At 33.0% G+C, this 15,833-nt stretch overlaps 1 pseudogene; it reads right to left on the reverse strand.

Moving 5' to 3' along the window:
* Positions 1-3,326: 3,326 nt before the first annotated feature.
* On the reverse strand, positions 3,327-8,303 carry LOC124091539 (translationally-controlled tumor protein-like; annotated as a pseudogene).
* Positions 8,304-15,833: the final 7,530 nt, after the last annotated feature.

Raw genomic sequence — 15,833 nt, forward strand, 5'->3', positions numbered from 1 at the left:
ATTGTCATGTGAATCTTGTGGTATGAAGTTGAAGAGCAAGATTGTTTGTCTCTCTATTGTTTGTCCATATTATTATTGGATCTTTAACTTTTGAAAAGAAAGAATAATATTTTGCTATATAATTTTCTATACTTCCATCCTTGCCACCCACATTCACATCATTTTTCTTCTGTGCCCAAATTTACTGTTTGTAGAATAGGCTAGCCTAAGAGAAATGTTAATATAGATGTAGTTACAATACCTTTGTACTTGACTTAATTTGTACCTCTTCATAGTCTTTTTTTCCTCAGACCCATTAGATTCACTAGACAAAGATAGCTTGCCAGGGTGTGTTTTTTTCATTGATGCATTAGAATGATGCATGAAAATGGAATTGATTATGCTATATTTATACCGGCACATAACGTCAATTAGATCAGTCTCATTCCCCAGCACCTCCACTTAACCTCTCCTCCTCCTGCCCCCTGAACACATTTCTCTATTCTACTGTCCTACTTTCTATTGTTATTTTAATTAATGCATAATAAATATGTATAAAAGTGGTTTCATTGTGGTATGTTTGTACATGTCCATAACATATTTTGGTGGATTTTATTCTCCATTACTTCTCGATGCCAAACCCTCCTCCCTCCATCACAATCCCTTAACTTTTCTCTGTTGTTCTTCTAACTTTATAAGATTCTTTATTATTCATTATTTTTCTTTTTAGCTTCCACATTTGAGAGAAAACACTTGACCCTTGACTTTCTGTGTCTGGTTTATTTCTCTTAGTATCCAGTTCTATCAATTTACCAGCAAGTGACATAGTTGTTTTCTTTATGGCTGAGTAAAATTTTATCGTGTATGTATACCATATTTTCTTTATACAGTCATCTGTTGACAGGCATCTAGGCTTTCCATAAGGTGGTTAGTGTGAATTTCAGTGCTATATACATTGTTATGCATGTATCACTATAGTATGCTGATTTCCATTCTTTGAATAAATAATAAGGAATGGAATAACTGGGTCATGTGCTGTTTCCATTTCTAGTCTTTTGAGGAATCTCCATACTAATTTCAAATGTGGTTTTTCAAATTTGAAATCCCACTAATGTATATGTGTACATTTTTCTTACATCCACACAAGTATTATTGTTTGTATTCTTTTTTTAAATACCTTCATTTATTTATCTTTATGTGGTGCTGAGGTTCGAACCCAGGACCTCACACATGCTAGGGGAGCGCTGTACCACTGAGAGACAACCCCAGCCCTGTTATTTTATTCTTGATAATTACTCTTCTGACTGGAGTGAGACGAAATCTTAATGTAGTTTCGACTTGCATCTTTCTAGTTGCTAGAGATATTCAACATTTTTTAATATATTGAACATTTGTATTTATTCTTTTGAGAAATATCTATATAGTTCAAATTCCCATTTACTTAATCAGTTATCTATTTTTCTGATACTAAGTTTTTTTTCATTTTCATTTGAAGCAATAAATTATTCATAATTGTGGAATTCATTATGCCATATTTGTACATGTAAATAAAGGTTGTTTATTTACACACACATATACACATATGTGTGCATATATATAATTAAATATACATATGATTCATTGTGTTGTATTCATACATTCACATAGCAAAATTTGTTAGATTTTTTCCTCCAGTACTTTCTCATGCTCTCTCGACCTCCTTCTCCTTCAATCCCCATCCTCTACTCTATTGGTCTTCTTTTTATTCTTGTGAGACATTCTTTAATTTTAATTTTCCCCTATTTCCTCTCTCTAGTTTCCAGATGCAAGAGAAAACATTTGATCTTTGACTTTCTGAGTCTGGCTTATTTCATTTAGCTTGATGTTATACAGATCCACCCATTTACTGGCAAATGTCAGAATTTTACTCTTTGTGGTTTATTAAAACTCCATTGTTTATATGTACCGTGTTTACAGTATCCATTTTTTTGTTGTTGGGTACCTATATGCTGTACCTGTATCTTGGCTTGTGTGATTTGTGTTGCTATAAATATTGGTCTGCATGTATCACTATAGTTTGCTGTTTTTAATTCTTTTAGATTAATACCAAAGAGTAGGATACCTGGGCCCTATTGTGTTTCCATTCCTAGTTTTTTTTTTTTTTTGTTTGTTTGAGGGTGGGTACCAGGGTTTGGACTCAAGGACAATCAACTACAGAGCCACATCCCCAGCCTTACTTTGTATTTTATTTAGAGACAAGGTCTCACTGAGTTGCTTAGTGCCTCACTTTTGCTGAGGATGGATATGAAATCTTGATCCACCTGGTTCAGCTTCCAGAGGCAATGGGATTACTGGTGTACGTGAGTACACCCAGCTCCATTCCTAGTTTTTTGAGGAAGCACCATAATGCTTTCCACAGTGGTTTTGCTAATTTGCAGTTTTTATTAATATTATGTAACTATATGTTTTCCCCACATACTCACCAACAACTATTATAAATTGTATTCTTAATAATTGCTATTTTACCTAGAGTGAGAGGAAATCTCAGTGTAGTTTTTCTTGCATTTCCATGATTACTAAAGATGTGGAACATTTTATTTTATGTATTTGTTGGCCATTGGTATTTCTTCCTTTTAGAAATATCTACTTAGATCATTTCCCCATTTATTATTATTATTATTATTATTATTATTATTATTATTATTACAAATTAAGATTTTTGCTCTTTATGTATTCTGCATATGAATCCTTTTTTTTTTGAGGACTAGCTGGCAAAGGTTTTCTTCCATTCTGTAAGTACTCTCATCATGCTCTTCTTTACTTTGCTCTGTACAACTTTTTAAATTTGATGTTATCCCATTCATTGATTCTTAATATTATTTCTTGAGCTTTATTATGCTTATTTCTTATTCTTATTATTTTATTTCTTAAGTCTTATTAAAGAAGTCAGTGCCTGCAACAAATGTAAGAGTGTTGACCCTATGCGTTTTTGTAACAGTTGCAAAAAGTTTCTGGTTTAACTCCTATGTGTTGATGCAATTTGAGTTGAGTTTTGTGCAGGGTGAGAGAAAAGGATGTAGTTGCATTCTTCTACATATGAGCATCCAATTTTCCTAACATCTTTTTTTTTTTAGTTTAAATGTACTTTATTTTTAGACCACCCACATGACATTATTCTTAAACAACAACAACAACAACAACAACAACAACAACAAAACAATGACTCCACTCCAAATAAAGCACAGTTAAAAATAAATGTGCTGAAGATGACATCAGTTCCATTTGTCTTAAGTCCTGGTGTTATGTAAATGACAAGCAACAACTAGTTATGATGACAGATGATAGATCCAAAGTAACTGCCTAATTTGTTAGCATTTTCCAACTTCTAAACCATCTTTAAAGAAAATCACATGTGGGGTCACATCATCCTCAAGGTAGTTCAGGAAAGTGACCAGACCATCTGGATTCATGTTTTCACCAATAAAGAACTGATAGTTTTTGAAATTAGCAAGGATGGGCTTGATTTGTTCTGCAGGCCCTGTCATAAAAGGTTTTACTCTGTTCTCTGTTCTTCAAATTTGCCTTTGATTGATTTCATGTAATTTTTGATGTACTTCTTGTATGATTATTTATGAAGCTAGTTTCTGGCAAGTGATGGTTATGACAATACCAACACCAGGGATTACTGTGCTTTTGGTACCTTGGCTCTCGAGTCCTTCAGTGCATCATTTCCAACAATGAGCGAGTCATCAATGTTACCCTCTGTCCAATGAACATCTTGCCCTCCACCTCCAGGCACAGCCCATCCACGATCTCCTGGATCTTGTAAATGTGGGAGAACATTTCATCATGGCTAATGAGGTCCAGGTAGATAATAATGATGGTGACTGGAGTGAAATGGTGGTGGCCTAGCTTAGTAGGAACCTGGAGCTCAGAGCAAGCATGGTGCAGCCCGAGCAAGCAGTCGGGGTGAGGGGGGAGCGGACAGTAAAAAGAGCTCCAGCACCATTTTTGAAAAGAGTTATCTTTTCTCCATTATGCATTTTTGGCATCGTTTTGCAGGAACATATGAATGTATCTCTATGTGGGTTTGTATTTGTGACTTCTGTTACATTGTTCTTTATTTCTGTTTTATGCCAATGACACGTTTTTGTTTTATTTTTTTTTTCTATAACTTTGTGGTATAATTTGAGATCAGGTATTTTGATGCCTCTAGCATTGCTTTTTATCTGCTTAGAACTTCTTTGGTTATTTTGGGTCCTCCATATGAATTGTAGGACTGTTTTTTATTTTTATTTTTTTAGTTTAATGTAGAATGTCACTGAATTTTGATGGGGATTGCATTGAACCATTTGATTGCTGTTGTTACTATGGCCATATTGATTATATAAATTCTGCCTATCTAGGAACTTTGAAGGTCTTTCCATCTTCTAAGGTTTTCTTTAATTTTTTAATACATTGTTCTGTAATTTTAATTGTATAGATCTTACTCTTCTTTGGTTGGATTTATTCTTAGGAACTTATGTTTTGGGGGGTTACTGTAAATGGAGTTGCTTTCCTGATTTCTTTTGCAGTGGATTCATTATTAGTTTACATAATAATGTTTTATTAGGTTGGTTTTGAATTCTCCTACTTTGCTGAATCTATCAATTCCAGAAGTCCTTTGGTGGAGTTCTTTGGGACTTCTAAGTATAGGATTGTATCATTTGCCAAAAGTAACAGCATGGTGATTTTAGTTAATAATATTGCATTGTATATCTGAATTTTGCTAAGAACATCTTAAGTATTCTCACCATGTGTGCTCATGATCACTCTCTCTCTCTCTCTCTCTCTCAGAAAATGTAACTGAAGTGATGCATAGATTAGCTTTCTTGTGGTAATCATTTCATTTAACTATACATTCATATGTCAAAGCATTACATTGTTCACTAAGTATATAATTTTTTATTGAGTATTTTCATTTTTGTTTAGATTGATTAAGGCATTATCAATCAAGTTTATGTATTTGAAGGACCAATTCTCTCTTTAATTGATTCTTCTTATTATTTTTATTTCATTAATTTCAGTTCTTAATTATTTCCTGCCTTTTACTTCTTTTGGAAATGGTTTGTTCTTCTTTATTAGAACCTTGAGATGAAGCACTAGATTGTTTATTTGGGATCTTATTATTTTAACTTTCACACTCATAACTGCAAACTTTCCTCTTATAACTGCCTTCATGGTGTCCCAGATATTCAGATATATTTTCAACCTATCACCATTTTATATTAGCTTAATTTCTCTCTGAATTTCCTCTATGATATGTTTGAATGGTTATCAAAATCAGATTGTTTATAGTATCCATGGTTTTAGCTAATCATTATGATTTTCTTGCAGTTAACTTAGAATTTCAATTCATTGTGATCTGATAAGTTCAAAAATTTATATCCATTTTTTATAGCTGACACTTGACTTATATTCCAAAATGTGATCAGATTTCTAGATGGTTCTGTTAGCAGCTGAGAAGAAAGTGAAGTTGGCTGTAGTTGGATGAAATATTTTATAGATATCTGTTAGGTCCTTTTCTTTGATAGCATTTTTTAATGTGTAAAGAGTCTTAACTGATTTTTGTCTTGATGACATCTGCTGGTGATAGAGGTGTTGAAATCTCCCAGTATTATTGTAATGGGTTTTGTCTCACTTGTAATGTTGGGTAGTGTTTATTGTACATAAATAGGTGACCGGCATTTGGAGCATAAGTATTTAATATCATTTTATTGCCTTGTTGGATTGTTCCCTTTACCAGTATGACATGACACTCTTTGTCTCTTCTGATTGATTTTGGTTTGAATTTTGGTTTGTTGGATATGAGAGTAGGAACACCTGCTTGCTATCAGAGTATGTTTTGGTGAGTATCTTTTTAAATTCTTTCACATCAAGCATGTGAATATTTGCCTTTAAGATGAATCTCTCACACAAACATACAGTTGTGTCTTGTTTTTTCCTCCCCATCCCCTGTCAAACACCATTGTACTCTCTATTTCTCTGAATTTGACTGTTTTAGATATCACATATAGAATCATGTAGAATTTGTTCAAGTGTGATTGGTCTATTTCAATTAGTATAATGTCTTCCAGGTTCATATAACATGTGTAACATGTGTCAGAATTTTTTCCTTTTAAAAAGTTTCGTAAGGGCTGGGGATGTGGCTCAAAGTGGTAATGCGTTCTCCTGGCATGTGCGGGGCGCTGGGTTATAATACTCAGCACCACATAAAAAAATAAAATAAAGATGTTGTATCCACTGAAAACTAAAAAATATATATATTAAAATATTCTCTCTCTCTTTTAAAAAAGTTTCATAATATTTTATTTAGTCAGGGTTCTGCAGATAGACTGAATCAATGAAATATATCTGCTTTGATGTATAGATAAAATGAGGATTTATTAGGGAATTAGGTTCATATGATGATGGGCACTGATATATCCATGACAGGATTTTTGTAAGCTTCAAACCCTGGGATTTTGTTAGTATGGATCAGTCAAAATTTGAAGGTCTCAGAAACAGGAAATCTGATGGTATAATAATCCAAGGAAAAAGTATTAGGAACCCATGGAAATCCTGGTATCATTCCTCAGCCCAGAGACTAGAAAGTCTGTAGTTCTGATGTCCAAAGGCAGGAGAAGAGTGTTCTTGCTGTAGTAAAGACAGAAAATCACCTTTCCTTTTTTTTATTTTTTGTTCTTTCTGGGTCTCTAGATGACAAACTATACTGAAGAAACATCTTCCCCACTCAGATCAACAAATCACACTTCAATTTCCTCCAGAAACAGTTTCACAATACAACCCAGAAATAACACTTCACCAGTTTTCTGTGTATTTCATAATACAGTTGACATCTAAAATTTGCTATCATAATATTCCAGTATGTGTTTGTATATCATGTTTACTTTATCCATTGATGGACATATGGCCATTTCTTGGCTACTGTAAAACTGCTGCAATAAGCAGAGAATTGCAGATATTTTTAAAGATCCTGCTTTCTATCAGTAGAGTAGAGAAAGTGGATTGAGGGAAGGGAGAATGGGAGGGAAAGGAAAGGTACTTGAAAATTAGATGAAATAACATTATGTGCATGTACAAATATTGCCTAATGAATCTCGCTTCTATGTATAATTATAATTTACCAACACAGTGTCCTGATTTCTAGTATTTTGGACATATACTTGGGATTTGGATTACTGTATTATATGGTAGTCTTATTTTGTAACTTTTTTGAACATCTCCATACTGTTTCCATAGAAGCTCCACCATTTTATGTTCCCCAAAGCAGTATGCAAATGTTCCAATTTTTCCACATACTTACAAGTACATGTTATCTTTCATTTTTATAACATCCACTCTAACAGGTTAGAAGTGATACCTTATTTAGGTTTTGATTTTCATTCCCCTGATGACTAGTGATATTGTGACTTTTTATATACCACATATCTCTTTTGGAGGTATGATAATGTATGTCCTCTGTCATTATAAAATCAGGTTATTTTTGCTATTGAGTTCTTTGAATTTTTATATCTTCTGGATACCAACACTTTATCATATATTCAGTTTGTATAAATTTTATTCCATTATACATAAGTTGAATTTTCACTCTGTTCATTATTTCCTTTCATGTACAGAAATTTTTGAGTTTTATGTGGTCTTATTTTTCAATTTTTGTTTTTATTTCTTGTGCTTTTGGTGTTAAATAAAAGAAATGATTGCCAAGATTAATACTAGAGAGTTTTCCTTTTATGATTCTGTTTTGAAGCTTTATAGTTTTAGCTCTTACGTTTAGATATGTGGTTCATTTTGTGTTGATTTTTGTGTTTAGTGTAAGATAAGAGTCAGTTTCTTTTTTTTTTTTGTGTGTGTGTGTGTGCATGTATCCTATTTCTTTCTTTCTTTTTCTAGGGTGGAGGACTGAACTCAGAGCCTTGAATATGCTAGGCAAGCATTCTGCCACTTAGTTAAATCCCCAACCTCTGAATATATCTTTACTTAATACTATTTGTTAAAGAAATTATATTTCCCCCATTGTGTATTCTTGGAACCCTTTCAAAGATTAGTTGATCATACACACTTGGGTTAATTTTGGGGTTCTCTGGACACAAGTAGCTCAAAGAGCCGTGTCACAGCTGTGGGTTATAGTTCATTGGGATGATTTCTGCAATCCCAGGCAAAAGTACATAAAGTAGGATCCAGAAATCCTAATCCAATGAGCCTAGATTTGTAGGATTTGACACAAAGTACTGTACTGGGTCATTTGGCATAACGATAAGTGGGGCTACTCCTGCTACTATTCCTTGTTTTCCAGAACCATTCATTATTCCTATTAGTGACCATGTGACATATAGGGGTTCCTAGTTCCAGTTTACATATATTGAGCACTTTCAACTCCTAGGATCATGTTGGAGATTAATTCCTACATGTACTACTCAGTTTTGAGCTCAGAGAGCAGCAGGTCATTGTTTAGTTTTACTGATTAGTATGCATTTCTCTTTTATTTATGATTCACAGAAAATATTTCCCTTTGTTACCTGAATATATTTTTGTTTTTACCATTTTACCTAACATTCCTGTATATGTGGTTCAAAATAGTGCCTCAAAGGATGAACTTATAATAGCATCTGGATTAGAAGTGTATACCCTCTGTTTTCTTTCCAATTACCATTTCACTGTACTAATCCCTTTTGGGTATTTCTACCTATTTCTCTTCTTTGGGATCATCTCAAGATATCTGATGGCTGTCTACCTCTCAAATTTGACTCATGATATTTGCATCATTCTGTTGTCCCTAATTTCAGGAATTAAAATTTATCATTCTGCCTCCAAAAGATATACCTGGCTCCTGACATGTAACAATAGTTCAGCATGTAACCCAAATTCTCAAAGTTAAATCACATATTATCATTTTCTACCTGACCTTCCCAAGAGTTGATAAAAATCTTTTCTGCAGCAACTGCCCCTTGTGCAAATCTATCTTTTCATACCAATCATAGCATATTGGAATGTCTGCCTGTGTTGCCTTTTTTTCTTACTACCTATGAAGTTTTAAGGCAAGGAAAAGATATTTAAACATATCGGTAATAACTAAGTTTCTTTACTTTTTTTACAGTTGTTTTATTTTAGATATTTTTATAAACAAAACAAAAAATAAAGCACATAATACAGATAACCTATTCTTATTATCACCACAAGATGGAGCCACTAGAATTCAGATTGAACAGAAGGACAAAAAAATAATAATAATTTGAAGTCAAGGCGTGAGAATTTATACAATTTTCAATTTTATTAAATTTACCATGTATTTATTTAAAAAGAAAATATTTAGACTTTACATAATCTATGTGTATGCTTCCTATCCTAAAATGAGAGCATAAATGCTTTTCAGGAAATTTTTAGGAAAGATTGATATTACTCTATATGAAATAAATATTTACTACTTTTTAAAAATTGAACACATTTATTGCTAATCTTACAATAGGGGTCTTTGGAGTTGGTACTCTATGCTTCATTTTGTTTATTACCATGACATCCAAATGAGAAAAATCTTAAATCTTGAAAAATGGGACCTTATTTATTATGACAAATTTCATCATAGGAAAATCCAGGAAAGCTAAAAAGCTATCTCTTTTAAATGAATTTGAAGTGAAAATTATTTAATCACATTACTGAAGATACTATTAAATGCTTTAATATAATTTAATGATTTTAGTTGGTTCTTTTTAGTTATACATAACCTTAAGATTCATTTTGACATAATTATGAAAGCATGGAATATAATTTGCTCTATTTAGTACCCAGAACTTCCTTTATCCCTTTTCCCTTTACACTCCCCTCTGCTTTACTGATCTTTCTGCTATATACTTAAAAATTTTAAAGTTTTTTTTTTAAAAATTGATTTCTTTCGAATACATATAATGATGAAATTCACTGTGGTATATTCATATATGTACATAGAAAAGTTAGGTCAGATCCATTCCACTGTTCCCCCATTCTCCCATCCCCCCTCTCTCCTCCTCAATACTCTTCCTGTACTGCACTGATATTTCTCAATAAGATTATGTCTTTTATGTTTTCTTCTTTTATCTTTTGTCATTCAAAAATATTTAATGTGTGGGCTGGGGCTGTAGCTCAGTGGCAGAGCACTTGCTGAACATGTGTGAGGCACTGGGTTCTATCCTTAGCACCACATAAAAATGAAACAAATAAAATAAAGGCATGCTGTCTATATACAACCACAAAATATTTTTAAAAAGTTTAATGTGTGTCTATCAAGTAGAATGTGCTATTTTAAAAACAAACAGTAATAACTTTCCATTTTTCAAATCTCATGACTTTTAGACCCTCTTCTGGTTTTCCCTTGCCATTCTTAATCCTTTGATAATACTAACTTTCCACTTATTATTTATTCCAAATTCTTTTATTTTTATTAAACTTTAAATTGAATTTATTTTGACTAATACATAAAATCATAATTTGTACATATTTAAGGGTTACAATGTGATAGGTTGGTGCATGTATATATTGTGTAGTGCTAAAATTGAAATGAAATTATCCATCTCCTCAAACATTTATCTTTTTGGGGGAAAAGTTATTCAGAAAATTTTCCTCTAGCTTTTGAAATATACAGTATTATACACTACAATGTCATTGTATATATTTACTCTGCTGTGCAACAAACCACAAGAAGTTCTTACTATAGTAAGATTGTACTGTAACTAAGTGCCCACTAATCAACATTTCCCTATTGCCCCCTCCAACCTACCCTTCTGAGTTCTGGTAACCACCACTCTAGTCTCAATTTTTCTGAGGAAAAATATTATATTTCATGTATAAATGAGATCATGCTGTACTTATATTTCTTTGCTTGACTTATTTCGTTTAGCATAATGATCTTCAGTTCCATATTTGTGGTTGCAAATGAATGAATCTAGTTTTTTTATGGTTGAATAGTATTTCATTGTATGTATGGACTACAGGTCTTTATCTACTAGTGGACACTTAAGTTGTTTATATATTTTTGCTATTGTGAATATTACTACAATGAACATAGAAGTACGTGTGTGTGTATGTATATATGTATATACATATCTTTGACATACTGAACATACTGAATTAATTTAATTTTAATATTTATCCGGTAATGAGATTGCTAGATCTTATCGTGATTCTATTTTTATTTTTTGAGGAGATCCATGCTCTTTTCCATAATGTGTATATTAATTTACATTCCATAACTATGTTCCATGGTTCCCTTTTCTCTACATCTTCACAAGCACCTGTTACCTCTAGCCTTTTTGATATTAGTCATTCTTACAGGGGTAAGATGACATCTTATTGTGAATTTGATTTTTATTTATTGATGATAAGTGATATTGAACATTTTTTTCTTGCATGTAATAATTATTTGTAGAAATTCTTTTGAGAAATATTTTATTGCCCATTTTGATTCAGGTTTTTTTTCTTTTTGCTATTGAATTTTTGGAGTTCTTATATATGCTGGATGTCAAACCCTTCCCAATGCATATATTGCAATTATTTTACCTCATTTTATTCATTGCATTTTTCCCTCCATTGACTGTTTCATTTGCTGGGCAGACACTTTTTAGTTTGATGTAATCCCATTTGTCAATTTCTGCTTTGGTTTCCTGTGCTTTTGAAATCTTTTCCAATAAAAATATATACTCATACCAGGTCCTGAAACATTTCCTTTATGGTCTTCTATCACTTTCATATTTTTAGATCATACATTAATTTTTGAATCCATTTTTATGATTATTAGTGCATATTAATTGTACAAAACAATGACTTCCATGGTAACAATTTTATACATGCATATAATGTACTTTGGTTGTATGTACTCTCCCTATTTTCCTCTTTATTCCCTTCTCCCCTTCCCTCAGTTCCCTATCTTTTTCCTAATACTTCTCTTTCTACTTTCCTGTCATCCATTGTGTTTTTTTTCTTCCTAGATGCCACATATTATAGAAAACATGTGACACTTGTCTTTCTGAATGTGATTGATTTCACTTATTAGTATGGTCTCCAGTGCTATCAAGTTTTCTGAAAATAATATGATTTTGTTCTTTTTCTGGATGATAAATTCTCCGCCATTGTGTATGTATACCACATTTTCTTTGGTCATTTGTCCACTGAAGGCCATTGTTTTAGTCAGATTTTTCATACCTGTGACCATAAGTCCTGACAAAAACAATGTAGAGGAGAAAATTTTTTTTTTTTTTTTTTTGCTTATGGTTTCATAGGTTCAATCTATGGTCAGCTGATTCCATAGCTCTGGGCCCAAGATGAGGCAGAATGTTATGGGGAAAAGGTCTAGGGTTAGTAAAGTGGTTAGTTCATGGTGGGGTCTGGAAGAAGAAGAAGGAGCTGTCTCTGCTCACCAGGGACGAAATATAAGCTCCGAAGTGCTTCTAGTGACGGACCTCCCCTAGTCACATCTCACCTACTTACAGTTACTGCCCAATAAATCCATGTCAGTGTAGTAATCCAATGATTGAGTTATACCTCTCATAATCTAATCTTTTCACCTTTGAAAATTCATGTATTATTTTACACATGAGCTTTTGGAGGACATCTTGTATCTAATATCAAAAGGTTAGAGGTAACAGGTGCTTGTGAAGATGTAGAGAAAAGGGAACCATGGAACACAGTTATGGAATGTAAATTAATAAAACCATAAATTAATAAACCATAACAGCCATTAAGACTGATTCCATAATGTGGATATTGTGAATATTGCTGCAATAAACATGTGTATGAAAGTGTCCTTACAGTGATGTGACTCTGATACCTTTGTATATACCCAGGAGTGGCATAGATAGAACATGTGATACATTTATTTTTAGTTTTCTGAGGAACCTCCATACTGTTTTCCATAGTGGCCACATTAATTTACATTCCAAACAGTAGTACATAAGAATTCATTCCCCCTGCATCCTTGCCAGCACTTGTTTTCTTTGATAATAGTCATTCTGACTAAGATGAGATGGAATACAAAAGTAAGCTTGATTTGCATTTTCTAGATGAGTGAAATTGTCAAACATCTTTTACATTTAATTATTGGCCATTTGTATTCTTTTGAGTATTGTCTGTTCATATAGTTTCTCCATATATTAATTGGATTACTTTTCATCAGAGTCCCATTCAGGAAATAATTTTCTCTCTCTCTCTCTCTCTCTCTCTCTCTCTCTCTCTCTCTCTCATATATATATATATATATATATATATATATATATATATTTTTTTTAAACCCAGAGTTGATTCACTGAGTTTCCTTTTTTTTTTTTTTTGGAGGGGAGGAAGGTAATCTGGGATTGAACTCAGGGGCACTTGACCACTGAGCCACATTCCCAGCCCTTTTTTGCATTTTATTTAGAGACAGGGTCTCATCAGGTTGGTTAGTGCCTCACTTTTGCTGAGGCTGGCTTTGAACTCATAACCACTCCTTCAATTAGGTACCACCTCCTACGGTTTCTTTCAATTTCCATTAGTGCATTCTGCTATGAATGGATTAATAGTGATGAAGTTGAACCTGTTAATGTTACAACCTCTTCCATGACTTTTCATATCTGGACCCTGATGAATTATGGACAAAGTATTTAAGATATGAGCTTTGTGGGGCACATTCCAGATCCAAACGATAACAGTTAGACATTAATAAAGTAAAATTAATAATATTTTTTAAATGTAAGGGGATAAACTAATATGAGAACTTGAAAGTAATAATACAATATTATAGAAAATGGAATTAGAATGCTTAAGAAGAAAAGAGAAAACTGAAGAATTTTTAAAATAAATAAAAATTCATAAAATTATCAAAAAATAATGAGGTGAAACAAAACAAGACAAAAGAAAAAGAAACAAGCAAAAAACAACCAAAATGAGTAAAAAATTCTTTTTTGTTGAGGTTTTAAAAATAAAAACACGTATTTTCAGGACCACTAATTTGGGAATCCACCATATGTTGGGGGGTAAGAAGTGAGCTGCAGCCTGGTGTTTTCTTTATCTCTTGAAGCTTAAACAGAATAAACTAGTTATTATAATTTTAGATTGAACTATGTCCATATTTGTCCTATTATGTGAGCCAAAGAAAGGATGTCTACAGTATGAGTAATTTACTCCTAAGACTTTCATCCTTGCACCCGAGGATAGACATATGATGAGAGTCGAAATAGCCTACTAGCTCCTCTCACCTGCCAAGCCTGTGGAGCAATGGGACTGGGAAACCCTTGGTCTTAAGGTACTACATTAAGGGATGTCACAAATATCTAGGCTCTAACAGTGAATCACCTGAGTATCTCTGAACATGAAGGAAGCAACTAAGCTGATGGAACTGTGCTGGGGTAGGAGTTGAAAGAACAAAGCAATAATTCGTTTCCATTCATGGCACTTCCATTATGATCCCCCTTGCAAATTCACATACAAACTGTCTCACTTTTTTCACAGAAGTAAAACCATCAATTTTAAATTAAAATGCCTTCTACTTCCCTCACCTCACAGATTATAGTGTCTACTGGATATATTTCCGAGATAATTTGTGTCACCTTCAATTCCATGGGACCAGAGTGACATGTGGTATATGTCTATTGAGTCTGTTGGTCTGTTGAAGAGAAGAGGCCATTGGATCTTGGATATATATTTAATTTATATGTATATATATATACAGAATATATATATATATATATATATATATATACAGAATTTATATATACATTGTGTATATATATATACATATATACATATATATGTATACATATTGTATATATGCATATATATAAATTATAGGGACTTCTGGTTTCTCATTGGGTAGAGACAATGGACCTTCTTAAGATGTCTCTCTTCCTCCATGGCCCCATAGGAATATACTGCACTGTGCAGAGAAACCCTTCTCTCATGCCAGCTTTATATACAGAACTCCAAACAACACTTAGCATGTGTGTTTGCCCAGGGGTAGACTCTGAACTCCTGGAGATTGTTATAAATAATTTTCCAAATTTCAGTCTGCTTAGAGAACATGTAATATTCCTTGCCACCTGCCAAGCACTTACAGTTGTTGCCTTTTATTTCTCCAAACACTCTATAAAACAACATCTCTGTGTTCCACTTGGTCACCTACTCTTAAAGTTTACTCTTCAATGCTTTCTACCCTACTATTCATAAAGCATCTCACCCTGTTGTTTTGACTTGTTCTCATAGAGCCACACATATTGCTGATTGCTGATTGCCTCCAGTCTGCCACCTTTTTAACTATTTTAGTTAATTTTTGTGAACATACTTTCTTTTGTTCAATGAATGTTCCTAGCAACTTTGTCATAAGATTGCAAGTTCAAAGCCAGCTTCAGAACTTAGCAAGGCCCTCAGCAATTTAGCAAGACTGTGTTTCAAAATAAAATGTCTAAAGGACTGGAAATATTGCTAAGCGGTTGAGTGAGTGCCCCTGGGTTCAATCCCTAGTGTGTGTGTGTGTGTGTGTGTGTGTGTGTGTGTGTGTATCAGTTGGTTGTATATATATATATGGGTTTAGTGCTAAGCTCTCCATTGTGTTCCATGTGGCTTTTTTTATGCCAATACCATACTGCTTTGTTTACTACAGCTTTGTAGTACACTTTGAAATCTGGTATTGTAATGACTTTTTTTTTTTTCATGCTCAAGATGACTTTAGCTACTTAGTGATTTTTGTCATTGTATGCAAACCTTATGGTTATTTTTAAAGTCCAGTGGAGAATGTCATTTATATTTTGATAGAGATTACATTAACTCTGTAGACTACATTGGGCATCATAGACATTTTAACAATACTGATTCTTATGTTACGTTAACATGGTATGTCT

Source organism: Marmota monax, unplaced genomic scaffold, assembly GCF_021218885.2.
Source record: "Marmota monax isolate L192 unplaced genomic scaffold, Marmota_monax_Labrador192_F-V1.1 WCK01_AAM20220418_F8-fsc00212, whole genome shotgun sequence".
Classification (NCBI taxonomy): Eukaryota; Metazoa; Chordata; class Mammalia; order Rodentia; family Sciuridae; genus Marmota; species Marmota monax.